This window comes from Rutidosis leptorrhynchoides, chromosome 3, assembly GCF_046630445.1.
Source record: "Rutidosis leptorrhynchoides isolate AG116_Rl617_1_P2 chromosome 3, CSIRO_AGI_Rlap_v1, whole genome shotgun sequence".
Lineage (NCBI taxonomy): Eukaryota > Viridiplantae > Streptophyta > Magnoliopsida > Asterales > Asteraceae > Rutidosis > Rutidosis leptorrhynchoides.
Genome location: NC_092335.1, coordinates 442,150,032 through 442,172,885, shown reverse-complemented (window position 1 = coordinate 442,172,885; position 22,854 = coordinate 442,150,032).

The window sequence follows — 22,854 nt, the reverse complement described above, 5'->3', positions numbered from 1 at the left end:
GTTTCAATATGTTTATCGATGGAATTAGAAGATAATATCAAATGATTGATTTATCAGATACATTATGATATGATTACGGGTCTATGTTATGAGGTCCACTGTGATTTAAGAAATCTATTCTTTTTGACAACATTCGAAAAATGGTAAAATGATTTATAAGTAAGAACGTGAAGTGTAAATAACTTAGATGTTGGATATCGACACGTTATGTAACTCGACATTTTTCATTAAGATGATTTCATACGTTTATTTAACCTTTGAACTTTATCCCATGCTTCACCAACAAACTGTAATTTAAAAACTTGAAACCTATTATGAATATATATGATTCTACTTTTCTAAAACATTTTATGATATAACGATTTCCATTATTTTAACCTTTAAACAAAATGATTCTTAAAAATATATTTGGTTTTGGAAAACAAAATTATTATATTTATTTGATTTAGTTTCAAACGTACAAAAACGTTTTCAGTTTAAAAAGAACTTTATTATTAAAATGTATATAACTTTTATAAATATCTAGAACCACTTTTGACAACTCATTACTTAATCAGTATGATAAAGATAACGATATTTATATTTTATTTTATTAAATATATATAACGATTTAAATTAATATTATATATATTTATACGCGTATTATACGTACATAGTTTTATACTTTTACTATACTTAAACTTTACCTTTACTTTATTTTTACTTTACTTTAACTTTAATAATTCACTTTAATAATTCATACTTTAATAATTCACTTTAATAATTCATACTTTAATAATTCACTTTAATAATTCATACTTTAATAATTCACTTTAATAATTCATACTTTAATAATTCACTTTAATAATTCAAAAATCTATTATAAATAGAATTCAATAGGTTTCATTATTTCATAAGAAACTTGAAAATATTTTTCTCTAAACTCTCTCAATCGATTTACATATATATATTTACTCCGTATTATTCCAAGATATTATTAGTATACATAAAATATTACGTCAGAGTGCTGTCCTAGTGATTTCGAAATTGTTTTTCGAGTGGGATTGGATTAAGGAAATTATGGGTTATAGCTATGGAGGTGATTGGGTATGGTTCATGGGTATGCTCGTGAGATCAATATAGTGTTTATCATCTCCGTTGCGTCTACGTACCTTTCCTGCAATATTGAATCTCAATATTGATACGTGAGTACTCATAATTTAACTTTTACATACTAATAGTGTATCCCTGACTAGTGCTCGAGTATATAGGATTATGCATGTTTGTACTTTTGATATTGCCTTTAGTTAGGTTATGTTGAATCCTGAATTAGTTATATATGCAACTGAGATAAGGTATAAGATATGCATGTCATTGGAAAGCTAGCGAAAAATTAAGAACTTTTCATTTAGATATCGAATGATTTCGATGAACGGATTTGAAGTTATAGTCCATCGAATTTTTGTATTATTATTAAAAATGATTATTATTATCGTCGTTATTATCTTCGTTCTACTTTTATCTTATTATTATTATTATTATCTTTATCAATAAAAGGATTTATCATTAAAAATTGTTATTTTTTTTATTACTATCATTATTATCGTTAAAGTTATAATTAGTATTATTATTATTATTATCCAATTATTATTACTATTATTATTATTATTATTATTGGTATTATTATTATTATTATCATTATTAATATATATATCATTATTTAAAAATGGTTATTGTTATTGTTATTATTATTATTACTATATTATCATTAAGATAATTATTAGTATTATCGTTAATAATGTTATAGTAACTATCATTATTAATATTAGTGTAATTAAAACAAATATTTGTAACACCTAATTATTTTGATTACTATTATTATCATTATTACGAACACGATATAAAAGACGATTAAAAGCTATTAAATGAAACGATTAGGAAATAATGGGTAAGAGTATCATGATGAAATTAAAATATTATAAGATATTGATTTAGATAAAATTATCGTTCTTATTATTTTTATCATTACTACTATTATTAAAATTATCGTTAGTATTAAAACTATCATTTTAACAAAAATTATCATTTTAATAGAAATGTCATTGTCACTATAAAATATCATTATTATTATTATTATTATTATTTTAAATAGAATTATTATTTTAAAGATAATATTAAAAATTATCGTAAATATTAAAGTTATCATAATTAGAATTATCGTTTTATCATAATGTCATCTTAGTAATTATAAATATTGATATTTTTATAATAATAATTATTATTACAAAATAATACAACTTTTACTTACTATCATTATAGATATTATTTTATCAAATAAATATTTGGTACAAACATATTTTACTACGCGTAATAACTTACTTTAATAATACCTATCATATTATCTTTATAATATTAAATGAACCCTATAAATTTTATTACTTAATATATATAAAAGTATATTTTATTATATAAATATAATATAAAATTTTATTTATTAATAAATAAATTATATTATTTACTCTAATAAATCTTTTAAAAATATTTAAAAATATAAAACGATGATATTTAAACTATATATTAATCATGTATAGATTTTTTGGAAATTATTTTGAGTCAAATTTACTTTTGTTGACTTTTGCATATTAGTCTCGAGCATTAGGATTGTGGTACACTATGACTTGACCTAATTTGTTAGACAAATATTGACCAACACATAAATATATATAATTAATTTAGGTTCGTGAATCCGAGGCCAACCTTGCACTTGTTCAATGACGTTATATGTATTTTTACTACGAAATACAGTATGGTGAGTTTCATTACTCCATTTTTAAATGCTTTTACAATATATATTTTTGGGACTGAGAATACATGCGCTGTTTTTATAAATGTTTTACAAAATAGACACAAGTACGTGAAACTACATTCTATGGTTGAATTATCGAAATCGAATATGCCCCTTTTATTTAAGTCTGGTAATCTAAGAATTAGGGAACATACACTCTAATTGACGCAAATCCTAAAGATAGATCTATGGGCCTGACGAACCCCATCCAAAGTACCGGATGCTTTAGTACTTCGAAATTTATATCATGTCCGAAGGAGGATCCCGGAATGATGGGGATATTCTTATATATGCATCTTGTTAATGTCGGTTACCAGGTGTTCACCATATGAATGATTATTTTTTGTCTCTATGCATGGGACGTATATTTATGAGAACTGGAAATGAAATTCTTGTGGTCTATTAAAATGATGGAAATAAATGATTATGATAAACTAATGAACTCACCAACCTTTTGGTTGACACTTTAAAGCATGTTTATTCTCAGGTGTTAAAGAAATCTTCCGCTGTGCATTTGCTCATTTTAAAGATATTACTTGGAGTCCTTCATAGCATATTTCGAAGAACGTTGCATTCGAGTCATTGAGTTCATCAAAGATTATTATTAAATCAATTTATAGTTGGATAGTGGATATTATGAAATGGTATGCATGCATATCAATTTTTTATGTAAAGAAAGATTGTCTTTTAAAAACAAATGCAATGTTTATAAAATGTATCATATAGAGGTCAAATACCTCGCAATGTAATCAACTATTGTGAATCGTTTATAATATATATGAACGGGTCCTTTCACCTGAGAATAAACATACTTAAAAGTGTCAACACAAAGGTTGGTGAGTTTATAGTTTTAATGTTGCGCATAATCTGTATATAAAGGTGGATTACAAGATTTCAGTTGTTTCATCCAGAAACGTTTTTCAAAATATTTTACGAAATTGAGCACCCTGATAACTAAACTTTAACGTTATTATAAGTACCCCTGTTTTAACATACATGCAACCAACATGTACAATACACGCAATCTAATGTGTATTAACCTCAAATATCATACATCTGTTTTATAGTTCAGGCTAGGGTTTCTATACCTGGAACAGACGGGGATGTCAAGCCCTATGGATCCATATACCACTATTCGCGCCCACCAGTTCTTATAACCGACAGTTACTAGTTACCAAAGCTAAGGGATTTTCGGTTCAAACTCGATGTAGAATTTAGTATGTACTAGTATCCATTGCGTTTAAAATAAAGTGCATGTATTCTCAGCCCAAAAATATAGAATGCAAAAGCATTTAAAAAGAGAGCAAATGAAACTCACCTTAGCAGCACATAAGGTCATTCACCGAAATATGACCAAAACTCGGAATGCAAAATAACCGTAGATCTCAACCTAGAGAACATATGTTGGTCAATACATGTCTAACAAGCTAGGTCAGGTCATAGTGTATCACAATCCTAATGCACGAGACCGACATGCAAAAGTTAACAAAAGTCATCTCAAAAGTCAACTTGACCCAATATGATCTTTAAATCTATACATGTTTATTATCATAGTATAAGTCTTGATAATTAAACGAATTTATAGTTTATCAAATTCAAAATATTATTTATTTCAGGAGTTATATTATATTTGAATTATCATGGCATTCAAAAATATTTTATTATTTCACATAGTTTTCTAATACTTGTAAAATCAGACTATTCCTGATAAGACAGTCAACTTTGACAATTGTTCAAGAAAACGAGACGTGCCTTATATAGAAATTCATTTACTCGATTAGTAATATTTAAAAATCCAATTTATCAATCTCATAGACAAGTTGTTTAAATATTAATTTACAGTTTCAAACACAATTTCAATTAACGTCAAACATAATTCATTTGACCATATCTTTTAATTCGTTCATCGAAATCACGCGATTTCTAAATGAAAAGTTAATAATTTTTCGCCAGCTTTCCAAAAACATGCATATCATATACTTTATATCAGTAGTATATGTATCAAATTCGTGATTCATCATAAACTGTTTAACGACAAAATTAAAGCATACAAGCATGCATAAACATATATACTCGAGCACTAGACATGGATACACTATTAATATATAAAAGATAAGATATGAATGCTCACGTATCAATATTGTGATTCAATATTGTAGGAAAGTACGTAGATGCAACGGAGATGATAAACACTAGTTTGATTCACGAGCAATACCCTCGAACCATACCCATAATTTTCTTAGCTCTATCCCGCTCGCAAAACCCATTTTGAAAACATGTGAGCAGAACCTCGTCGTAGTATTTTACGTATAAATAATAATAATACTAATACTAATAATAATAATAAGATTAATAATAATAATAATAATAATAATAATAATAATAATAATAATAATAATAATAATAATAATAATAATAATAATAATTATAATATAAATATAGAGAGATATCGATATAGATTGAGAGAAGTGAATGAATTCGGAGCAAAAACTGCGAGCTTTATAGATGTGGCCTGGAACTGAACCCCATGCGATCGCATGGGTTTCATGCCCATTTGCCATGCGATCGCATGGCCAGCTGGTACGCACCCAATATGTTTTGTTTTCTTATTTGTCGACATAGTTTCACTGTAGCAAATAGGGTACTGTATCAAATAGTGTTTACTGTAGCAAATAGTATTTACTGTAGCAAAGGCGGTTTTACTGTAGCAAATAGTGTTTTACGAAAACACTGTAGCTTTTCGAGTACTGTAGCAATTCAAAAATACTGTAGTAAATTAGTGTTTTACTTGTTCATCTTAAACGTTTTAGTTAACTTATCTAAATATCAATCGAATCAATAAACGAATGTTACTATCGTTTACTAAATAACTTGAAATTATATATATGTATATATCTTTATTTAATCAACATAAATCAGTTTTTAAATACACATTGCAAGTTATTTATGAATAATTAATATTCCAACTTATTATATATATATATATATATATATATATATATATATATATATATATATATATATATATATATATATATATATATATATATATATCTCTATTTACAAATAGATGTTCGTGAATCGTCGGTTAATAGTCAGAGGTTAACTGAATATATAACATTAGTTCAAAAATTTTGAGAATCAATATTACATGCTTTGCTTATCTTGCTGAAATCATATAAAGATTAAGTTTTAAATTTGGTCGGAAATTTCCGGGTCGTCACAGTACCTACCCGTTAAATAAATTTCGTCCCGAAATTTGAATGAGGTCGTCATGGCTAACAATAAAAATGTTTTTATGACGAATATGAGTGGATAAATAGAGTTTTATCATTATTGACTAATATAGATAAAACGATTCGATTATGTGAAGCGTACGAGTGAAGCTATCGCAAAAGAGTGAAAATGAGTAAATGCAGATTTGACTTATCCGGTGAGTAGTCACGGTTGTTTTTCGGAATTTAAGGGATTTTAGAGGAAATCTTCATAATCAGATTTGGTTCTTGGGTAATTAAGGAAATTAGGATCTTCTTTGGTTAAATGCAATGATCTATTTCGATTGCTCTGTCGGATGTTTCACTATAACTCCACCCCTTTTATTTTCTTACTTCCACATCTACCATCTTCTATACTTTCTTCTCCAATTCATACTTCTAAAACATTTGTCAATATGCTTGATCCAGTTCTGATCCTTGATATGTTCCTAACTGTCGCAACAATTATCCTTCTTTTCCAACTTCCTCCGGAGGAATCTGTTTACTTCTATTTAGCTCTTGGGGTGGTGATTTTCATAATCCTTCCTTGTATTTGTCTTTCCATAATTATTGACATCTACGGTTAATGATCTTTTCCGTTTGCAGCGATTTATACCCCCTTTCAATTTCGGAGCTTCATGCTTTTGTTTTCTTTTCGCAAGTAATGGTCCATAATTCGTAGGTATGGAGTTTCGAATTATCATAATATACAAAGTAGAAAGGAAAGGTAGTAGCACGATTTGATTTGTCAAATTACCAGAATATCCGGAAAAGACTGAATCATCAAGAAAAATATTTTCTTGATAGTTTAAAGGTTAAATAGAATGAAAGAGTTATGTAATGTAGTGACCCGTCCTAATCCATCTGGACGATACATTACATTTGGTTACATCGCGAGGTACTTGACCTCTATATGATACATTTTACAAATATTGCATTCGTTTTTAAAAGACAAACTTTCATTTCATCAAAAGTTTACAGACATGCATACCATTTCATAATATATCCAACTATAAATGACTTAATAATATTCTTGATGAACTCAACGACTCGAATGCAACTTCTTTTGAAATATGTCATGAATGACTCCAAGTAATATCTCTAAAATGAGCAAATGCACAGCGGAAGATTTCTTTCATACCTGAGAATAAACATGCTTTAAAGTGTCAACCAAAAGGTTGGTGAGTTCATAAGTTTATCGTAAACAATAAAATTCATCATTTTGATAGACCACAAGATTTAAATACAGTACACCTATCTCGTGTACAAAACCATTTTCATAAATCTTAGTAACCGTACACATATCTCGTGTACAAAAATATCATACACATAACCTGTGTATAAAATCATTATGTTGATACATAACATTCAGTTTTCATTCATTGCTTGGCTTGGTAAACGACCTTAACATATAATGCACATAAATAATATCCCCAAAACAGAACATCTCGTCTGTATAATATATAAACCTCGAAGTACTAAACACCACGCCCACTAGCTCTTCCGTCTAGTGAACATTCTGGGTGGGGGTGTTAAAGCCGGTAGCTACCTTTAGGATTCGCGTGAATTAGAGCCATACCCGATTCTAATTCTTAGGTTACCAAGCAATAATAATCAGGGGAAAAATATTCCAACAATTAGTGGCAATTATCACGTCTAACTAATTCAATAATAATCCACAGAACTTCTGTCTGCATAATAATTCATTTGAGGAATGTTTTGCTTGTGTCTATCTCGTCAAACATTTATAAAAGTATTTCATGTATTCACAGTTCAAAATATATTTCAAAAGCATTTAATGAAGCAGTTATAAAAACAGCGCATGTATTCTCAGTCCCAAAAATGTAAAGAGTAAAAGGGAGCAAATGCACTCACAATACGATATTTTGTAGTAAAAATATTCATACGACGATACTAAACAATGCATGGTTGGCCTCAGATTCACGAACCTATATCATTTATATGTATTAACACATATAATGGTAATCAAATAATTACATCTATTAATTATATAATATTTATAGATTTAGGGTTGTAGTTTATATAGAATTTGTACTACATTTTGTCTATATTATATCTTAAATTATATACTATATATATGTTTATTTTGTACAAGAATATGTTAATATTTTAATATATAATTATAGATAATATAAATATATTTTATGTACAAAATCTTTATTTGTTATAATATAATGAAAATGATAATTTTAGTAAAAATGGCAGTTTTAATAATTGTTAGAATTTTCACAATAATGATACTTTAAATAAATATGATGGTAAAAATAATTTAACTAATAATAATAATAATAATAATAATAATAATAATAATAATAATAATAATAATAATAATAATAATAGAAACGATAATTTTTATATAAAATGATAGATTTAATGAAAGTGTTAATTTTTAAAATAATGATACTACTGATAATATTACTAATACCCATAATCTTAATCATAATACTAATAATACTTATTTTAATATTATTTATTATATTAATAATAATTAGGATGATAATAATAATAATAATAATAATAATAATAATAATAATAATAATAATAATAATAATAATAATAATAATAATAATAATAATAATAATAATAATAATAATAATAATAATGATAATAATAAAACAAATAACTACCTTAAGGAAACAGGCCTTAAAAAAATAATGCTCTTGCCAGGGCTCGAACCTGCGACCTCTAGTTCAAGACCAACACCTCTAAACCATCTACCCATCATTTCATTTCTGATTTCTGCCCCATACTAAACGTTATATCTTATATCTATCTGTTTTCCTTTTTCCTCTACTTCATATCATTTCATCATCTTTAAGATTACTTATCACCCTTATAATTTATCAGTTAACATGGCTCGGTGATGGTTTAGACTATAAAACACGAATATATCATCAACCCAACAATTCGATTCAATACTCAACGGTTTAAACCCAATATCCACCAATTTCATCATCTTGTAAAAAAAAAAATATCGATAAGCCCTTTACACCAATTTGAGTCGGCCACTAATTGAAACTAACCCCACTTGCATAGCATGTCTCAAAGATTAAAAATGTAATGAATATTTAACACACTCATGTAAGTAAAGTTTAAACTGGACCCGTCATCATTATTATTAATAATTTTTTTATATCAATTCCCTTATCTTCTATACTGCTCGCGATGATAACAACTTCACACAACACGAGCCCGTTTAATAATTCTACTTTCTAATATAGCGGAGGAGGATCAAAGTGTGGTTACAAGGTGCGTTTATTCTAAACAGAATTTCTACGGCAGCAGGAGTAATAATAGACTTCGATGGTGGTCTAGTGGCTTTTATTTATGGGTTTGATTACTCACTCGAAACATAAACCATAACAGTAGCCATAAAATCTTATGATTTGGTGTTGTGATCAACAGATAATAAACCACGATGGTAGTGGTGATTGTTGTGATTTGAAAGGTGTTCGGGTTTGATGGTTGTGGGTTTGTTCTTGAATATAAACATAAACGAAAACAGTTTGATGTTGAATGTTGATTTGATCGGTTTAGGGTGGTGCTCGAAGGTGAACCAAAACCACAACAAGAAATGGCAGTGATTTGTTGGAAGTGAGTGGTGTTTGTAGGTGTTTCGTTTGAATGATAGAAAGAAAAAAAATAGTTTGGGTCACGAATAAAAGTAACAACAGCAGTCTTTAAACTTGAAACAAACAGGATCATTAGCAGCGTAGTAGTTTGTAGGTCGTGGTGGTGGCAGTTGAATAGTAGTGGCTGTCATGGTGATGAGTTCATGAAGTAATTAGGAGAGAGAGAGAAGAGATGGAGGCTTACGGAGGTGGTGATGATGGTTTAGTTCCTTAGTTCCACAAACGGAGACACGTATTTAGTGAGTTTTGATGGGTGTTGTGACCGGTGGTGGGTGGAAGAAGGTGGTTCTTGGTGATGGTGGTGATTCGATCTAACAAAAAAAAATGAAAATAGGTTTGTTAGTAAAAGGTGATGGTGGTTGTTTATGGTGGCACCTGTGGTGGTTATAAGATAGTCGATGGTAGTGGTGATGGTTTGATGGTTGCCGGTGTAGTGACCCGAACTTTTCTATGTTTATATATATTAATTGAGATTGATATTTACATGACTAAATGTTTCCAACGTGTTAAGCAATCAAACTTGTTAAGACTTGATTAAATGAAATAAGTTTCATATAGACAATTGATCACCCAAGTTGACCGGCGATTCACGAACGTTACAAATTTGTAAAAACTACATGTTGTGGTATATATAGACATATATATATGGTTTATATGAGATTATGATGAGTAAGTATCTCACTAAGTATATTAACAATGTGTGATATACATAAGAAATGAGATTACTAAGTTAAGAAACTCGAAATGATATATATAACGATTATCGTTATGATAACATCTACTAAATACATATGTATCATATTAAGATATTGATACACTTTATTTAACATGATAAAATGATATTTAAATATATCATTAAGTGTGTTAACAATGAACTACATATGTAAAAACAAGACTACTAACTTAATGATTTCGAAACGAGACATATATGTAACGATTATCGTTGTAACGACATTTAAATGTATATATATCACATTAAGATATATTAATATATCATAATATCATGATAATATAATAATTTAACATCTCATTAGATATAATAAACATTGGGTTAACAACATTTAACAAGATCGTTAACTTAAAGGTTTCAAATCAACATTTACATGTAACGACTAACGATGACTTAACGAGTCAGTTAAAATGTATATACATGTAGTGTTTTAATATGTATTCATACACTTTTGAAAGACTTCAAGACACTTATCAAAATACTTCTACTTAATAAAAATGCTTACAATTACATCCTCGTTCAGTTTCATCAACAATTCTACTCGTATGCACCTTTATTCGTACTCATACAATACACAGCTTTTAGATGTATGTACTATTATATACACTCCAATGATCAGCTCTTAGCAGCCCATGTGAGTCACCTAACACATGTGGGAACCATCATTTGGCAACTAGCATGAAATATCTCATAAAATTACAAAAATATGAGTAATCATTCATGACTTATTTACATGAAAACAAAATTACACATCCTTTATATCTAATCCATATACCAACGACCAAAAACACCTACAAACACTTTCATTCTTCAATTTTCTTCATCTAAGTGATCTCTCTCAAGTTCTATCTTCAAGTTCTAAGTGTTCTTCATAAATTCTATAAGTTCTAGTTTCATAAAATCAAGAATACTTCCAAGTTTGCTAGCTTACTTCCAATCTTGTAAAGTGATCATCCAACTTCAAGAAATCTTTCTTATTTACAGTAAGATATCTTTCTAATACAAGGTAATACTCATATTCAAACTTTGATTCAATTTCTACAACTATAACAATTTATTTCGAGTGAAAATCTTACTTGAACTGTTTTCTTGTCATGATTCTGCTTCAAGAACTTTCAAGCCAACTGTGACAACCCGGAAATTTTTGACCAAATTTAAACTTAATCTTTGTATGATTAACATTTTCGACACGATAAGCAAAGTCTGTAAAATTGAATCTCAAAATTTTTGAACTACTTTTATATATTTAAATACCATTCGGTTGTTTTCGACGTTTCGCGAACAATTATATGTAAATAGATACATATATACTATAACTTGAAAAAGTAACAATGTATTAACTGTTTGATACCGTACATTAAACTTATTGGTTTAAATATCTATTTGAATATATATGATAAGTTGAAATATTTATTATTAAAATTAATTATAAATAACTTCCAATGTGTATTTAAAAACTGATTTATGTATATCAAATAAAGATATATACATATATATAATTTCATGTTATTTAGTAAACGATAGTAACATTCATTTGTTAATTCGATTGGTATTTAGATAAGTGAACTAAAACGTTTAAGATGAACAAGTAAAATACTAATTTGCTACAGTATTTTCAAATTGCTACAATACCCAAAAAGCTACAGTGTTTTTGAAAATCACTATTTGCTACAGTGAAATTGACTTTGCTACAGTGAATTGCTACAGTAAAACACTATTTCAAAATAAAAAATATATATATATATGTATATGTATATACTACGAGACGATGATTTATAAAAGCAAATAACCAAAACACTTAATTGATTAAAGCTACACTTAGAGTGACATAGTTATCAATGATTAAGTTTATATTTTGACAAAGGTACGAGTCACGAAGCGAAAAGTACTAGTTTTCTCAGCGTACGAAAGGGCGTTCGAAAAACCGTAACCGGTACATAAGTCGAGTGATAACGTACGACTTATCGAAACAAAAATTACAAGTCAACTATGCATGTGAATTTAATATAATATATAATTAATTATATAAATTAAATATATTATATTTATAATTAAAAAAATATGTCGACAAACTAGAAGTTAAAAGATCATGAGCTGGAAATCCATCCCATGCGATCGCATGGGAAATGGTCTTGGAGTCCATGCGATCGCATGGCAGCCTGGTCCAGGCCACATCTATAAAAACCCGATGTTTTCAGCTTTTGATTTCATTTTCAATTACTCCGTATTATATTTATTAATTATATTATTATTATTATTATTATTATTATTATTATTATTATTATTATTATTAATCTTATTATTATTAGTAGTATTTGCATTATTATAAGTATTATACATAAAATACTACGACGAGGTCATGAGCGTGTCACTTCCAAAATAGTTTTATGAGCGGGATAAGGCTAAGGAAATTATGGGTTATTGCCAAGGAGGTTATGGGTAATGTTCGGGTGTATATTTGTGAATTAAACCTAGTGTTTGTCATCTCCGTTACATCTACGTACTTTTCTACAATATTGAATCTCAATATTGATATGTTGAGATCTACGGTTATTTGGTAATCTGAGTTTCGATCACATTTTGGTGAACGACTTTATATGCTGCTAAGGTGAGTTTCATTGATCCCTTTTTAATTGCTTTTGCAATATATTTTGGGCTGAGAATACATGCATTTTATTTTAAACGCAATGGACACAAGTACATACTAAATTCTACACTGAGTTTGAACCGAAAATCCCTTAGCTTTGGTAACTAGTAACTGCCAGTTATAAGAACTGGTGGGCGCGAGTAGTAGTATATGGATCCATAGGGCTTGATATCCCCGTCCGAGCTAGAGCACTAGCCTTTTAACGGACGTATGCTATTTGAGAAGCGTACACATTGGTTTGCGTGTATTATTAAGATGATTATACAAAGGGTATAAATTATATATACGTTAAGTTTAGTTACCAGGGTGCTCAATTTTGTAGAATATTTTGATAAACGTTTCTGGATGAAACAAATGAAATCTTGTGATCCACCTTTATATACAGATTATGCGAAACATTAAAACTATGAACTCACCAACCTTTGTGTTGACACTTGTTAGCATGTTTATTCTCAGGTTCCCTAGAAGTCTTCCGCTGTTTGCTTATATGTTAGACAAGCTATGTGCATGGAGTCTTACATGGCATATTTATCAAGGAAACGTTGCATTCACCAAATCATCACCATGTATCTTATTTTGACTGCATTGTCAACGGAATTACTATTGTAAACTATTATTTACGGTGATTGTCTATATGTAGAAATTAGCAGATGTCGAAAACCTTTGATTTAAATATTCATTTATGGTATGCCTTTTCAAAAGAATGCAATGTTTACAAAACGTATCATATAGAGGTCAAATACCTCGCAATAAAAACGATGAATGACGTGTTCGTCCAAGTGGATTTGGAGCGATCGTCACAGTTGGTATCAGAGCGTTGGTCCTAGCGAACCAGGTCTTGCATGAGTGTATCTAACTGATAGTTGTTAAGATACATTAGTAAGTCTGGACTTCGACCGTGTCTGCATGTTAAAAGTTTTGCTTATCATTTCTTATCGGAAATTACCTGCTTATCATTCCTAGTCTAGACACGTTTTACTGCATTGATTGCATGAATAGTGTATAGACAAAATTCATATCTTAGCGTATCTGTTACTGTAAACTTTTCCTGACATCTTCTGAAAATTTCTTCGTGATTTATGGAATTTGGTATTATATATACATATGTAAATTATGTATTGAAGAATACCAAACTAAATTCTATAATCTAATTCATATCAAAAATCATCTCCCTAATTATACAAGATGGATCCCGTATCTAGTTCAAATTCCTTAAACTCTGACAGCTATTCCGATATGAATATTCACCTGAATTCCGAAGACAGTGTAACCGGAATGGATCAACCAATTAGCCATCATCTATTCTGGATGAATTGGGGATGGGTTCGTAGCCTACTTAATTATTGGAGATAAGAAGAAGGCGATCCCTTCCATCCACCACATTGCCCTCTTGGTGAAGAACCTGAAGCACTTACCGGTGAACCTGTTCGTAATACTATTTTCTCTCTCATCTCCAGAATATCTCGTCATGATCATATGCTCTCTCAAATTCTGGATCTTATTCATCCGCTCGTCCGAATCGCCAATCATCTGGGTGTAGTAGAAGAAGTCAACGAGCTTCACGCTCGGGTAGTGGCTTTGGAGAATATGGTGCAAAGGTTACAAGCACCAGCAAAATCACCGGCATCAACAGTACCACCGACAACAACACCAACAGTACCATTACCACCACCAACAGCATCCACACCGCAAGCCTCAACATCACAATATGTACCTTGAACATCAACGTCATACGCATCGTAGTTACCAAGAAATACCAGCAACAATAACCGATGAAGTATTAACTCATTTCCCCTGAAGAAATTTTATGTATATTTAATATATATGAATTTTGAAATCAAAATAAATCTTTTCGTACTAAGCTATTACCTGTGAATCTTAACTGGTAGGTACTACTCGGTTAGTTCATATTACTAATATGCAATGATGTACATCCTTCCTTAACAACTTAACCATTGTTAACTACAATCTCTGTTTCAACTTAATGAATTCCATTTCATAATAAACCAAGTGTATTATTCAATTACATAATTGATTTTACATATTCATTTTCGATGTACTCGAAACTTTCCAGAAAACATCATCTGTGCCTTGTAAGGTTCACAAAAATTCCACGAGCATCAACATCCTTCACCAAGGAATATAAATAAGAAAAAAATAATGAAGTATTGATTTCATTAGTAAAATACTCCGCAAAGATTATGTAATCTTTAATGTTTTAGAGATTAATCATTTCCAAGTCAAGCCGAAAATTAAATGAGCTTAATATGATATTAACTCATTAAATCTGTGTTACATCTGAAGAAAATATACATACATATATTTTCATAAAGACGGTAATAAAAATTCTTTTGTACAAAGTATTAATTGTGAAATCTTTAACGGGTAGGTAATACCCGAGAAATATATAAGTTCGCAATTAATATGTTACACTGTACATTCTCCAACTTTGATTCAAAAATTATTAACAATGCTCACAACGATATACAATCGTTTTCATACAAATTCAATTACATATTCTGATATTGACGGATCAGAATCCAAGTCATAACTCTGAACCGGTGACATCATTCTTAAATCTCTACAACTTTCAAAGCTATGCTTTAACTTTAAATCTGTGCAAGATCCATTAGCATTGTTTTTACCAAAAATAACCTTGCAATTCCTTTTCAAAAGTATCCAGTATTATCAACCGTTCAACCATTCAACAACGACCTTTCAGACTTGTAAATTTAGCATATACATTTTTGTTACTGGGGAACCTTTCATGTTCCACCACATTAACAGTAAATGTACCAGCAAATTCATTAATCTGTGACTTAAAGTCTCTCCGAAAAACCATTATAATTGTTCATTGAAACCCTATCATGTACTCATCCACATCTTGTAACGGTAATTGCCATACCAACTACCAGAAATTAGCAATCAGTATTTCGAATTTCACAGAAATTCTACGCTAACAGTTATATATATACATATAATGTCTATCTCCTAGACTTATTTACTTCGAATGTGAAGTTTCCGAAAAACACCCCAAACTACGAAACTAGTTCTACGAATTTTGGAAAAATGTTGATGAAGCAGCAAAAACTGTAAACGACCTTAACAGTCAAAAGTTTGATGATAAAGAATAGTATGGTGGTAAAGCTGAGAAAAAGAGAAGGTTTGGAACTGGAAAACGGATTGAGCAGACCATGAAGGAGGCTGTGGACAAATCACAAAGAAGAAAAATACCTTCAAAGAATCCAAATGATTCAGTGTCTGCTGAAACCATTAGTAAGAACCTTACTTCTTATTCTAAACCTTCACAGACAGATTTTCTGCATCATCCTCTGATATTAGAAATTCTAAGATATCATCGTATCTTTCATTATAAATATCCTCCATATTTCTGGAGATAATTTCATAATCATACTTATCGGAAATCAATTTTCTCCTTACGATATCGGTGTTACACCATAAAAGAAACTATTTTAGTTCTAAATTCTGAAACTTTCAAGGTTAAAATATAGATGTTTTGAAGTAATGTTGGGAATTGAAGCATGAGTTAGTATAATATAATGACACTTGATCAACGTGATTATATTACAATAAGTCATGCTGAGTTTCTAATGGAACGTGACAAAGGTTCACAGATCACACCCTCATCATAAACCATGTTACATAACTCTTTCATTCTATATAGTCTCTAAATATATCAAGAAAATATATTTCTTGATGATTCGGTCTTTTCCGGATATTCTGGTAATTTGACAAGTCAGATTGTGCCATCACCGTTTCTTTCTTAGAACATTAATTATGTTCATTCCGAAATTCATACCTACGAATTCTGGACCATTACAAGCAATGCTTAGTCATAAGAAGAAGAAATGAAGGGACAAAACTCCGAAATAGAAATTGGGGTATAAATCGCAGCAAATAAAAGAAAGCATTAACTGGGGATGACAATAATTATAGAAGACAGAAGTAGGAACTCCGAAATATAATGGAAAATATAAAGCCCGAAAACAACCCCGAAATTACAAACCGTGTATATCAATGCATATAGCTATATAAAGACACGGGAGAATGAAAAACAATATAACCCCAAGGTAATAGTAGAAGAAAATAACCTCCTCTGGTGGCAGATGAAAAAGAAGAATGAATGATATGATAGCCAAGAAAATATCAAGAATCAGAACTGGATGAAGCATTTTCACAAATCTTTTGTAAGTATGAAATAAGAAAGAAGATTATAGGAGTGGTGAGAATAAATTAAACGGAAGAGGTTAATTTATAGCAAAATATCATACATAGCAATCGAGGCAGATTACGCATTTAATCAAAGGAAATCCTAATTTCCTTAAATTCCGAAGAATCAAATCTTATTTAAATTATGAAGATTTTCTATTCCTTAAATTCCGAAAATAAATCGTTACTACATCAAGAGATAAGACGAATCTCTATTCTCCATTTCACTCTATTACGATAACTTCTCTCATACGCTTCGAGTAATTGGATTATTTTATCCATATTATTCAAACATAGATAAAACTCTATTATCAACTCATATTCGTCATTAAAACATTTTTATTGTTAGCCATGACGACCTCACTCAAATTTCGGGACGAAATTTCTTTAACGAGTAGGTACTGTGACAACCCGGAAATTTTTGACCAAATTTAAACTTAATCTTTGTATGATTAACATTTCCAACACGATAAGCAAAGTCTGTAAAATTGAATCTCAAAATTTTTGAACTACTTTTATATATTTAAATACCCTTCGGTTGTTTTCGACGTTTCGCGAACAATTATATGTAAATAGATACATATATACTATAACTTGAAAAAGTAACAATGTATTAACTGTTTGATACCGTACATTAAACTTATTGGTTTAAATATCTATTTGAATATATATGATAAGTTGAAATATTTATTATTAAAATTAATTATAAATAACTTCCAATGTGTATTTAAAAACTGATTTATGTATATCAAATAAAGATATATACATATATATAATTTCATGTTATTTAGTAAACGATAGTAACATTCATTTGTTAATTCGATTGGTATTTAGATAAGTGAACTAAAACGTTTAAGATGAAAAAGTAAAACACTAATTTGCTACAGTATTTTCAAATTGCTACAATACCCAAAAAGCTACAGTGTTTTTGAAAATCACTATTTGCTACAGTGAAATTGACTTTGCTACAGTGAATTGCTATAGTAAAACACTATTTCAAAATAAAAAAACATATATATATATATGTATATGTATATACTACGAGACGATGATTTATAAAAGCAAATAACCAAAACACTTAATTGATTAAAGCTACACTTAGAGTGACATAGTTATCAATGATTAAGTTTATATTTTGACAAAGGTACGAGTCACGAAATGAAAAGTACTAGTTTTCTCAGCGTACGAAAGGGCGTTCGAAAAACCGTAACCGGTACATAAGTCGAGTGATAACGTACGACTTATCGAAACAAAAATTACAAGTCAACTATGCATGTGAATTTAATATAATATATAATTAATTATATAAATTAAATATATTATATTTATAATTAAAAAAATATGTCGACAAACTAGAAGTTAAAAGATCATGAGCTGGAAATCCATCCCATGCTATCGCATGGGAAATGGTCTTGGAGTCCATGCGATCGCATGGCAGCCTGGTCCAGGCCACATCTATAAAAACCCGATGTTTTCAGCTTTTGATTTCATTTTCAATTACTCCGTATTATATTTATTAATTATATTATTATTATTATTATTATTATTATTATTATTATTATTATTATTATTATTATTATTATTATTATTATTATTATTATTATTATTATTATTATTATTATTATTATTATTATTATTAAGATTAATATTATTATTAATCTTATTATTATTAGTAGTATTTGCATTATTATAAGTATTATACATAAAATACTACGACGAGGTCATGAGCGTGTCACTTTCAAAATAGTTTTATGAGCGGGATAAGGCTAAGGAAATTATGGGTTATTGCCCAAGAGGTTATGGGTAATGTTCGGGGGTATATTTGTGAATCAAACCTAGTGTTTGTCATCTCCGTTACGTCTACGTACTTTTCTACAATATTGAATCTCAATAATGATATGTTGAGATCTACGGTTATTTGGTAATCCGAGTTTCGATCACATTTTGGTGAACGACTTTATATGCTGCTAAGGTGAGTTTCATTGATCCCTTTTTAATTGCTTTTGCAATATGTTTTGGGCTGAGAATACATGCACTTTATTTTAAACGCAATGGACACAAGTACATACTAAATTCTACACTGAGTTTGAACCGAAAATCCCTTAGCTTTGGTAACTAGTAACTGCCAGTTATAAGAACTGGTGGGCGCGAGTAGTAGTATATGGATCCATAGGGCTTGATATCCCCGTCCGAGCTAGAGCACTAGCCTTTTAACGGACGTATGCTATTTGAGAAGCGTACACATTGGTTTGCGTGTATTATTAAGATGATTATACAAAGGGTATAAATTATATATACGTTAAGTTTAGTTACCAGGGTGCTCAATTTCGTAGAATATTTTGATAAACATTTCTGGATGAAACAACTGAAATCTTGTGATCCACCTTTATATACAGATTATGCGAAACATTAAAACTATGAACTCACCAACCTTTGTGTTGACACTTGTTAGCATGTTTATTCTCAGGTTCCCTAGAAGTCTTTCGCTGTTTTCTTATATGTTAGACAAGCTATGTGCATGGAGTCTTACATGGCATATTTATCAAGGAAACGTTGCATTCACCAAATCATCACCATGTATCTTATTTTGACTGCATTGTCAACGGAATTACTATTGTAAACTATTATTTACGGTGATTGTCTATATGTAGAAATTAGCAGATGTCAAAAACCTTTGATTTAAATATTCATTTATGGTGTGGCTTTTCAAAAGAATGCAATGTTTACAAAATGTATCATATAGAGGTCAAATACCTTGCAATGAAAACGATGAATGACGTGTTCGTCCAAGTGGATTTGGAGCGATCGTCACAGCATCCAAGGATCCTTTGAAGCTAGATCCATTTTTCTCATTTTCAGTAGTTTTATCCAGAAAACTTGAGGTAGTAATGATGTTCATAACATCATTCGATTCATACATATAAAGCTATCTTATTCGAAGGTTTAAACTTGAAATCACTAGAACATAGTTTAGTTAATTCTAATTTGTTCGCAAACAAAAGTTAATCCTTCTAACTTGACTTTTAAAATCAACTAAACACATGTTCTATATCTATATGATATGCTAACTTAATGATTTAAAACTGGAAAACACGAAAAACACCGTAAAACCGGATATACGCCGTTGTAGTAACACCGCAGGCTGTTTTGGGTTAGTTAATTAAAAACTATGATAAGTTTTGATTTAAAAGTTGTTCTTCTGGGAAAATGATTTTTCTTATGAACATGAAACTATATCCAAAAATCATGGTTAAACTCAAAGTGGAAGTATGTTTTCCAAAATGGTCATCTAGACGTCGTTCTTTCGACTGAAATGACTACCTTTAAAAAAATGACTTGTAACCTGTAATTCCGACTATAAACTTATACTTTTTCTGTATAGATTCATAAACTTAATTTCAATATGAAACCATAGCAATTGGATTCACTCAAAACGGATTTAAAACGAAGAAGTTATGGGTAAAACAAGATTGGATATTTTTGATCTTTTTAGCTACGGGAAATGTTTAACAAATCTATACAAATCATATTCTAGCTAACTTATATTGTATTATACATGTATTCTAATATATTATGTAATCTTGAGATACCATAGACAAATATGCAAATGTTTTGACATATCATATCGACCCACGTATATATATTATTTGGAACAACCATAGACACTCTATATGCAGTAATGTTGGAGTTAGCTATACAAGGTTGAGGTTGATTCCAAAAATATATATACTTTGAGTTGTGATCTAGCCTGAGACGTGTATACACTGGGTTGTGGATTGATTCAAGATAATATATATCGATTTATTTCTGTACATCTAATTATGGACAACTAGTTGTAGGTTACTAACAAGGACAGCTGACTTAATAAACTTAAAACAGTAAGACGTATTAAAAATGTTGTAAATATATTTTGAACATACTTTGATATATATGTACATATTTGTTATAGGTTCGTGAATCGACCAGTGGCCAAGTCTTACTTCCCGACGAAGTAAAAATCTGTGAAAGTGAGTTATAGTCCCACTTTTAAAATCTAATATTTTTGGGATGAGAATACATGCAGGTTTTATAAATGATTTACAAAATAGACACAAGTACGTGAAACTACATTCTATGGTTGAATTATCGAAATCGAATATGCCCCTTTTTATTAAGTCTGGTAATCTAAGAATTAGGGAACATACACCCTAATTGACGCAAATCCTAAAGATAGATCTATTGGGCCTAATAAACCCCATCCAAAGTACCGGATGCTTTAGTACTTCGAAATTTATATCATATTCGAAGGGTGTCCCGGAATGATGGGGATATTCTTATATATGCATTTTGTTAATGTCGGTTACCAGGTGTTCACCATATGAATGATTTTTATCTCTATGTATGGGATATATATTGAAATATGAAATCTTGTGGTCTATTGTTACGATTTGATATATATAGGCTAAACCTATAACTCACCAACATTTTTTTTGACGTTTAAAGTATGCTTATTCTCAGGTGAATACTAAGAGCTTCCGCTGTTGCATAATAAAATAAGGACAAGATTTGGAGTCCATGTTTGTATGATATTGTGTAAAAACTGCATTCAAGAAACATATGTCGATGTAATATTTTTCTATTGTAAACCATTATGTAATGGTCGTGTGTAAACAGTATATTTTAGATTATCATTATTTGATAATCTACGTAATGCTTTTGAAACCTTTATTGATAAAATAAAGGTTATGGTTGTTTTAAAAATAAATGCAGTCTTTGAAAAACGTCTCATATAGAGGTCAAAACCTGGCAACGAAATCAATTAATATGGAACGTTTATAATCAATATGAACGGGACATTTCAGTTGGTATCCGAGCGTTGGTCTTAGAGAACCAGAAAATTTGCATTAGTGTGTCTTATCGAGTTTGTTAGGATGCATTAGTGAGTCTGGACTTCGACCGTGTTTTCTTTAAAAAATGATTGCTTAACATTTTTGTTGGAAACTATATATTATTAACATGTAAATATTATGTGATATATTAATCTCTTAACATGTTTGATATTGTGTGATAGATGTCTACCTCTAGCACAAATCCCATTGACTCACCTAATAATAACGAAGAGTCGAATATATATTGGCAAGATTCACAAGTTCCCGAATAACCGGAAGAAGAGGAAACGGAACCGGAAGAAGAGGAACCGGAAGAAGAGGAACCAGAAGAAGAGGAACCGGAAGAAGAAGAGGTTCTGGAGGGGGAAATAGTAGGAACCACAGAAAAACGGTCAAATAAAAAAAAATCCTCAACCAATGGACCAAAGTTAATAATGGTCAATGGTGTTTCCGCTAAGGAAGCAAAATATTGGGAAAATTACCAATTTTCCTATGAATCGGATCCTGATGAGGATTCCGATGATGTTATAGAAATTACCCCGACCCAATTTAATGAGGCAAAAGGAAATAATAGGGGAAAAGGCATCAAAATAGAGAAATCTGATTCCGACCCCGATGAACTTTATATGTACCGTCAACACCCGTATT